Raw genomic sequence first — 9,478 nt, forward strand, 5'->3', positions numbered from 1 at the left:
CGGAGCTCAAACTCAAACCACACGGCAGCAACAAACAGGAAGTTATTCCAAACTTGTATGCTGTTATATTTTGTGGTGTTTGCCTTTTGAGTTCGATTTTGAATCCCAAACCTCTGATTCTGATCTATTTGGGTATTTTTCACTTAATGTATAGCCTTATGTTATATAATAAAGGCGACTATTGCTACAAATTATACAGGGAAACATCTAACTTGGTACATTGCAAAAATATTCATTTTAATATTTAAAATGAACAACAGGCTTCGAAATATTCAGTTTGATTGCTATTTATTTAAAAGATGAATTTGTTATTCTTTTTGAATGATCTGTTTAAAGGAAAAAAATATCAAAAGAGTCATTTGTTTGCGAATTGGTCACACTGTATGGTTGTGATTCAATAAAAACAAAAGGTTCACATGAGTCATTTGTTCTTGAATCAGACTACAGTGGTCGTGTTGTGTATTTGTTTTTGTGTGCGGTCCTTGAGAACAACCAAACAATTCTGCCATTAATTTGCAATACACCAAATTTTATCTCATTACAGTCAATTCAGACTACTAGAGATTTTCAGAAACCATATCGAGATCGCAATGAAGATCACAATATATCGAAAAAAACAACAACAGTATTTTTACCCATCCCTAGTAAATAATGATTATAATCATTCATTTTTTATTTATTCTTTTAAAATCATACAGTTTGCTATATATTTCCATGAATGATCTTAAGGAGCATATGTCAATGCTGGCATGTATGATTTAGTGTATATATCCCTGCTTGCTTGCTTGTGTTTAATATCTTATCCCTGTGTGCTCATCCATCATCCGTCGCCTCTACTCTCCCGCAGCGCTGGGTCACATGACTCCTGCACTTTTACTGACATATTATTAAAGAATTAATTCCACCGAGAAGACTGTGTACTCCTCAATTTGAGACGTGTTAAGCTTGACATGGGTGTAATTGGACGACAATTAACGAATTGCATAAATCAATCTTGTCAAGGTGCCATCACCTTCATTAAGGCTATAAAATATGGTATCCTTCCTTTAGAATAGAGACAGTCTTTATTCATAGGATTTTAGGCTGAAATATAAACAAGCTCAAAGCTTAGTATATAACTTTTCTTGTCTTTTATTATCTGTTACTGCAGTTCCAGTTCTCTAAACTGATCGACCTGACGAACGCTTCAAGCAAGAGTATATCAGCAGAAGCAGGGCAAGAAGTGGTCTTCAATTACTAAAACATATGTGGAACCCAAGTAAACATTTTTATACCTCACAATGTACGGCAAGGCAAGCAGGCAAGGGTGTCATTAGACCAGCCATATTAAGTTTAACACAGATGGCACACAGCATGTTGTGGTTCCCCACTGTGAGTCAATAAAGGAGGCGAGATGGTGTTATGAACAGCAGCAGTTTGACATATATAACTGATGTATTGGAGCATGTGTGCACATGTAAGAGGTTGTCCGTCAGAGCTAATGAAAAATGAAACCCGTGTTAAACACAGACTCTTTACGCTTGGGTGATGAAGCTTTAGCTCAAACAGGGTGGTGGAGGCAGCTAACATGCTAGCTTGTAATGAAAGCCAAAGGAGAGGTACACAATACTCTTGGATTGACAGTCACATGTCAGGACGCCATGATGTCAAGCTTGTTTTATTGGATGTTCAGTATAGGTGCCCTAATGAAACCTGTAGTATTCACATATCAGAGGCATTCGAAGGGATCAAGAACCACTGCTAGAATTGTGTAGGTGAAAGTTAATTTCAATAAGGGATTAAAATAAATAAATAAATAAAAATTGCCAAAAGAATACCAAACAGTTTTTTTTAATTTATAGTAGTATTTCTGAAAGTACACTACTGTTTTCAACATTTGAAATGTTTCTTGAGAACCAAATCATTTTAGAATTATTTCTAAAGGATCATGTGCCACTGAAGATTGGAGTAATGGCTGCTGAAAATTTAGTTTTGCCATTAAAGGAAGAAATTACTTTATTTTTTATATATATTAAAATAGAACCTAGTTATATTAAATTGAAATAATATTTCACAATATTACAGTTTTATTGTATTTTTGATCAAATAAATGCAGCCTTGGTGAGCATAAGAGACTTATTTCAAAAACATAAAAAAATATAATGACCCCATACTTTTGAAAGTTAGTGTAAATATACATTTTCTCAATCTTATTTTTGACTGAATCTTATAATATTATGTTTGGCTATACAAACAAACTATGTTTATATTTACTACTGTTTAGTAATAAGAATATCTATAAACTAGACACTCATGTGTGGCGATTAAATATTCACTATTTGACATAAGCATGTTATGTGCTTCTAAAAAGCCAAAAGGTTAAGATATGTTCGCTATGTCAAAGTAATTACCAAATAAATATGCACAATGCTTTTGCATATACATAAACAAACAAACATAAATGCATGAATTTGTTCAAAACTAACTTACAGTGGGGTCATTTTGGATATCTTGCTGTACTGCTGTATTTTTTATCATATTCAGGCAGCTAAACTCACTTGTGCACAATATACTGTAGCTAACCCAAACTGCTACATCACCTTATTAGAGAGAAAACCCTCTTCAGTTTACATTTTTGTCCACCTTCATCTCCTTCATCTTAGATGTATATTACAATTTTCAATATTGGCAACACAAGCAATGTATCAAGAAAACAATATGACAAATAGCTAGACAATAAATATTGATAGCGCTATCCAGAATGCAGCTTACCAAAGGCTTCATTAAAGGGGTGCAGTGATAAATAAAGTGAATATGAAAAACAAGGGGAGGCACTATTGAATATGCACAATTATTTCAAAAACATAAAAAAATAGAGTAAACTACCTTATGTTACCCAAATGAAATGCCATGTTTTAAGAGACAGACAACTTTCCACTTGCATAAAAATAATGAAAATAAATGTATAGCCTGATGAACCCTGTCCTGTTTTGTTTACTCCATTCTTCACTTTGCATTTCTATTCCAAACATGTGGATACATGGTGTCATTTGATAAGATGATTAAGTGGTTACACATAACAATTAAAAAAAGTTTTCATCTCACTGTAAAAACCCAAAACAACAGAAATAACAATGAAAATGTCACCGGTACCCTGCACACAAAGGTGATATGTGAGTCTGTTCGTGAAAAGGGCTTTTCTGATTAAAATGTCAGTCACTTAACAGCCCCAGTGCTTTTAGTTCTTCTAAACTCAAGCGTACACGCTTACACTGCTTAAACTTACACACAAATATTTCATACCAATGGCTCGAAGATATTGTGTAGTTGAGTGTTGTACCATCTCTCATAATGCATAGTAGGGCATTTAAGTTAGGGGTTAGTTGGTGCTATGTAATAATGCTTTCAGTTTACAAGAACGGTGTCTTTAAGTTTCTGTCTTTGACTTTTAAGCCTGACCCACTTGCATATTTGAACAGTTGTAAACTTGCACAATAAATCAAACTATATTGTAAAAGCTACAATGTCATCTGTCAAAAAAGCGCATTCTGCCTGCAGTAACACTCTTTTTATGAAAGCAGATGAGAGAGAGAGGTCATGAAGAATCCCTTCAGCGTTGTCATATTGGCCAGGGACAGTTTGATTAAACAAGCAGCCACATATCAAGCCTGAAACCTGCTGTTCTTTAGTATTGTTGCCCACAGAGCAGGTCTGAAGTGAGCCTCCTCGCTGCCTGAGGCACAAGGACACACAGAGGCCCAGCAGAACCCACAGAGCTAAGACAAGGACTCAGAGGAGACTTTAGAAAGGAAATAGAGAGAGCAGGGTCCAAAGAGAGAGAAAAGTTTCTGTGCACTCGTCCTTTTTTGCTTTGACTCTGCTCACCCACACTGATCTTATTTGTATTACATTTTAATATGTCTGGATATACATTATGCATGTATGGATATACACTACTGTTCAAAAGTTTGGGGTAAATAATATATATTTTTAAATAAATTAAAGCCGTTATTCAGCAAGGATGCACTATATTGATCAAATATCACAGTAAAGACTTTTACATTGTTACTAAAAATCATATTTAAAATAAATGCTGTTCTTTTGAACTTTCTGTTCATCAGATAATCCATTTTGACAAAAATAAGAAGCACAAAGAATTGCTGATTCTTGAGCATCAAATCAGCATATAAGAATGATTTCTGAAGGATCATGTGACACTGAAGACTGGAGTAAGCTTCTAAAATTCAGCTTTGTAACAGAGGAATAAATATATATATTTTTAAATTTCTTTTTAATTAAAAAAAAAAATTGTATTTATAATGTTAAAGTATTTATGTATACAGAGCTTTAGAAACAAAAAAATAGTTATAAATACAGATACATTTTACTATTATAGATACTCAACATGAAAAATGTAATATACAGATTTATTAATAATGACAATAATTTTTGTTACGGTATTCACTTTTATAGACAAAGGGATGGAAATCATTCAAAACGAGTTGAATGCCGTATTTCAGGCACTTTTTAGTTCTTTGTATGGCAATTTAAAATGGTTTATTAGGCTACTGACATGACTGGAGTCTTCATCTCATGTGAGTACATGATTTTAAACATTTTTCAAAATTACTGTCCTTTTTTTATCAAGTAAAGATGAATGTGTGCAGCTTTGAAGAGATCACCTTTTTCATTATGTCCTTTTTAAAGCATGCTATTACTTAGTATCCGTCTGTCAAGTTCTTATAATCTTATTAAGCTATTCAAGAGCTTGAGGAGAGATGTGATAGCGGAGCAGGAGGGTGTCTGACAGACCAAAAGAAAGCAATAAGAGCACAAGCCTCCAGGCAGGAACCACTGAGATCCAGGAAGGGAATAGTGTACTTTCATCTTCATTTGAGCCCTTTAAACGTTCCTTTTAGATGCAAATAGGTGAGATTCAGTTGGAGGTCAAAATGTTCAGTGTATGTGTAGCGTCTGGATCAATCAGACACCATTTTTCATTTGATTTAACAAATCAATTATTCATTAGATTAACAAACGTTCTTGCAAGTTTTATCTGATGAATAAAGATCTAATTCTAATTAATAATAATAATAAAAACAAACCAACATTTCACACACAAATACTAGGTGAAATAATCAGTTTTAATAAGAAAATTACTATTTATTATAAATTATTAATTTAATTGTTGAATAAAATATAAGTATTTTAAATATTTATTTTGCTTTGTCCACCTTTTCATTAGCTCAGCGCAATGAATTATGGGATTGCCATCACTGGATGCTGCCTTTGAATTTGGCCAAAACCAGGTTTCTAAGGAACAGCCTTTTAGACCAGGTTTTGCATTGTGAGTGTTCATTTAACATTATCTGCAATTAATATAAATACATCTGCAAATCAGCATTTCATAAGCACTCTTGTTTTAATTTCGAAAGTAGACCATTCAACAGGCACTGGCGCATTGTGTGACTGGTGTGAAAGTGAAAGACATATTTACAAATTTGATCATAACTATAGCATTTCAAATATAAAATACTAGTATCAGACTCAGAAATGATGAAGACTCTGGCCTTGCATCTCTTTGTCTAACATGTTGTTTCTGGTAATTAAACTGATGTCGGATTAAGGCAGTGTTCCACTATCAACTCGAATGTAGTCACGGATGTCGCACTTAGCGACTGTTCTTGCTGAAATCTCGCCCTCATCTGTCCAAAGTCTGTCACACTCAGCCATTAAGAATGGAAGAGCATTGACAGACTGAACAACCATTTCAGAACTTTCTCTCTGTTTTCTTGTCACGCATTGCAACGCCCCACGTTGGCAGCAAATCAGTGTGAAGCTCGCCAAAATAACAGGAATAAATACATAAATAACTGCAGTAGAGCGAATTAGCATGCGATTCAAAGAGTAATTTGTGAATGTGTGTGATGTGTATTTGTGCCTTCAGGGCAAGGTAATGGGCAGTTTCACTGTGAAAAAGTTTCACATTCAGTAAGCACATCTCCGCTTTCTTATTTTAATAACCATTTAAAGGAATATTTTACCCAAAAAGTTTTAATTTGTTGAAAATTGACTCATCCTTGGACCATCCGAGATGTAGATGAGTTTTATTCGTCATCAGAAGTTTTGGAGAAATTTAGCATTGCTTCCTCACCAATGGATGCTCTGCAGTGAATGGGTGCCATCAGAATGAGAGTCCAAACAGCTGAGAAAAACATCACAATAATCCAATCCAAGCAGCATGTTTGTAAGAATCAAATCCATCATTATAACATTTTACTTTAAACTGTCACTTCTGGATAAAATACAAGTCCAAAAGTCCATTCCCTGTTGTCCTCTCACACCACAATCCATCAACATATTTGTTTAGAACTTTTTGGACTGTTTTTGCTTATAAACAGTGCTTGATCTGTGCATATTTCTCTCTCTTCACTGTGGAAAGGAGTATTATGGACTCACTTGAAATTTAAAACATCTTATGGATTTGTTTATTAGAAAACCACTGCCTTTCACACGTCAGTAACTGATGGACTGAAGTCATGTGGATTATTTGTGGATTATTGTGATGTTTTTAATCAGCTGTTTGGACTCTCATTCTGACGGCACCCATTTATTGCAGAGGATCCATTGTTGAGCAACTGATGTAATGCTAAATTTCTCTAAATTTGTTCTAAACTTTTCAAAATGTGTTCCAATCGATAGTCCACTTTAGACATTCTACTAACTGTAAGTAACTTTCAACTACATGTCAACTAGCAGTCATTAGAGTATTAGTAGACTGTCTGCTTAATATCTTCTAACACTTGATTTTGATGGGTCAACAACATACTGACTATCAGAAACTTTGCAAGTATATGTCAACTTATTCTACTAACCCTAAACATACCCAAACAGTCTACTCTGAGAGTTAGTAGACATGTAGTTGCGAATTAGTTGACATGTAGTTGACATGTAGTTACAAAGTTACTTATAGTTAGTAGAATGTCTAAAGTGGACTTTCGAAATAAAGTGCAACCCAAATTTTCAGCAAGTTTTGATTTTTGGATTAACTATTCCTTTAAAGGAAGGAGAGCCTCATAAACTCCTGAATGGTCAATTGCTGAATGCCACAAGCATCTAGATCACCAACTGAGCAATAATATCAAACATGTTGGATGCTGTCAGAGAATCAGCAGCGCTATTAACACCCCCCTGCTGAGCATCTTCAGACTTCCTCTAATTCTCAAACGACTGTAAATTCAGTTTACGATGGAAAATTGACTGAAAAATGGCTAGCGGGACGCTGGCCTAAGCTGAGGATGTCTGGTTACACATGAAAAATACTATACATACAGCTGCCTAGTTCATTTAGCTATTATTAAGCTTAGATATTACATTCACAATGTCTGAAGCTAAAATGGAATGCTTAGTACAATAGGAATTTGAATGCTTGAATGAAAATGTGCTTTTTGTGCAAAATCCGACTTTTTCCTTCTCTAAAGCTTAATATATAATGTGCATTAATGGGGAAAGCTAATACACCCTTTCATCTCTTATCCTGTAGGGCTAAGTGAGGATAAGGGGTAATATTCTTCATCACCACATACTACACTGGAACTCTTTTAAGTATATGTTTAGGCTGTTGGAACTATATCACCTTATATAACCTTATCACATTTAAGTACAGGAAATACTAGACCTGAGGGAACAGATGAGCTCACACAGCTGGCACCCATTGAAATAAACCGTTGCATCAGATTTTTGCAGTCCCACCAAACATACAGTAATTCATGTGTTTTAATAGATTTCTTGGTTAATATTTTTTACAGTTTATGGTATGTTTAAAAGCATGGTAAACCCAATGAAGGCACTTGGGTGAAGTAATGATTTTATTTTCATATCCAGGTGAATTTAACAACTATAACTAGCTTCTGTGAGAAGATTCATATTTCATAACCTTTTTTTCTTCTTCAAATAAACACTCACACACATATTTCTGGAGGAATGTGTAAAATCTGTTTAAATTTTAGACTTTTTTCTTAAAAGGTGACACTAATTTGGATAGCCTTCATTCTGGGTAAGGGTTCTGATTCACTAATTGGCATATAATTGGGTTTAGCAGGCTTCCAGTAAGAGCTGCAAGGATGTTCTCAGTATTTATTTATATTCTGTTCATTCCGAAAACAGTGGTTTGGGAAAAATTAATAGTCATTGCAGCTATTTTAACTAATGGAGTCAGATTAATGATTAACACATCATCTTTTAAGTGCTTTTGTTATACTGCATTAGTTTAAAAGAGCAGTATTTTGCTGCTCTACAATCTATAGTTTGCCATAAGGAAACCTAGATGATTTCATGGACAGGAGTCCATGAACAAGTTTTTTTAATGGTTTCCAAAGCCTCCATCTTAGTCCGTTTTATTATGGCCATTCCTTTGTTTGTCAGAGATCCCAGAGATCATCCAATTCAAATATTAAGCTCCCCAGTGCTGTGACTGAGAAAACCATTACAGAGTGACATGTTTGCTTTACTTCTGTCCTATTAACACTCCCATCTGTCCTGATGAATTCCTGTGATACCTTGGAGTGAAGAGAGTTTATATAAGTTTATTATTCCTTTATATAGTGTTTACAAATCCAGACTGATATATGTAACGTTTATGCATATATTTTTATACTGTAATGACTGTATCATTTATTTATTCATTATTAATTTGTAATTATAGGGAATTAATGATTATTACCACATTCGGTTTTGTTAGGACTTCGGATCTGAATGTCCCAAGTCCACCCGATCAAACCATAGGTAAATTTGTTAGTCTGCACTTCAAATCATTTAACAAATTTAATGTGTTTTCCTGGCCACAGTCAACACAATTATGATTATTTGTAATCTCTTAACAGAGGTAATTATTATAAGTAAGCTACGAGCTAAGTAGCAAGCAAGGATCGTTTTGGCATAGGTTTAACCTTAAAATTATATGAGCCAAGAAACTTCTTCTTTATAAATGAAACATTAATTTTATTGGCTAATCTAGATTACATAAAAACCTAACTAAAACATACACATACACACAAAGATTCAAGGAAATGAGTTGACGGAGTTGCATTAAGTTTCGCGAGTGGTTTTAAATTCAGCCTAGGAGAACACCAAGCAGCGATTGTCTTATCTTTACTGCTTAACTCAATTCACCAGCTCAACACCGATGTCAGCAGATAGGAGCTTGTCTGTACTTGCGTTTTGAGTTATTGGACAGCTGAACGCTGAGGCAGTTCCTTCGCTGTCGCGGGCTTCCTGGATGTCTGTTGAGGGAAATTCCTTCGCTGATTGGCTGTTGCTTTGATGTCGGAATGACGTTTTTTTTTCGGGAAGCCCTCTTGGAGTAGTTGGTTGCCGGTTTACGGAAGAGGCTTCAGCAGTCCTGCTAAAAGCCTGAGTTTGCAAGACTTTGAAGATCTCTGAAGATCGCGAAGTCTCACTGAAGTGTTTGAGTTCTTAGATGGTCTCGCTGTGCGGTGGT

The sequence above is a fragment of the Sinocyclocheilus grahami genome, unplaced genomic scaffold (assembly GCF_001515645.1).
Source record: "Sinocyclocheilus grahami isolate Dianchi unplaced genomic scaffold, SAMN03320097.WGS_v1.1 scaffold289.1, whole genome shotgun sequence".
Taxonomy (NCBI): Eukaryota; Metazoa; Chordata; class Actinopteri; order Cypriniformes; family Cyprinidae; genus Sinocyclocheilus; species Sinocyclocheilus grahami.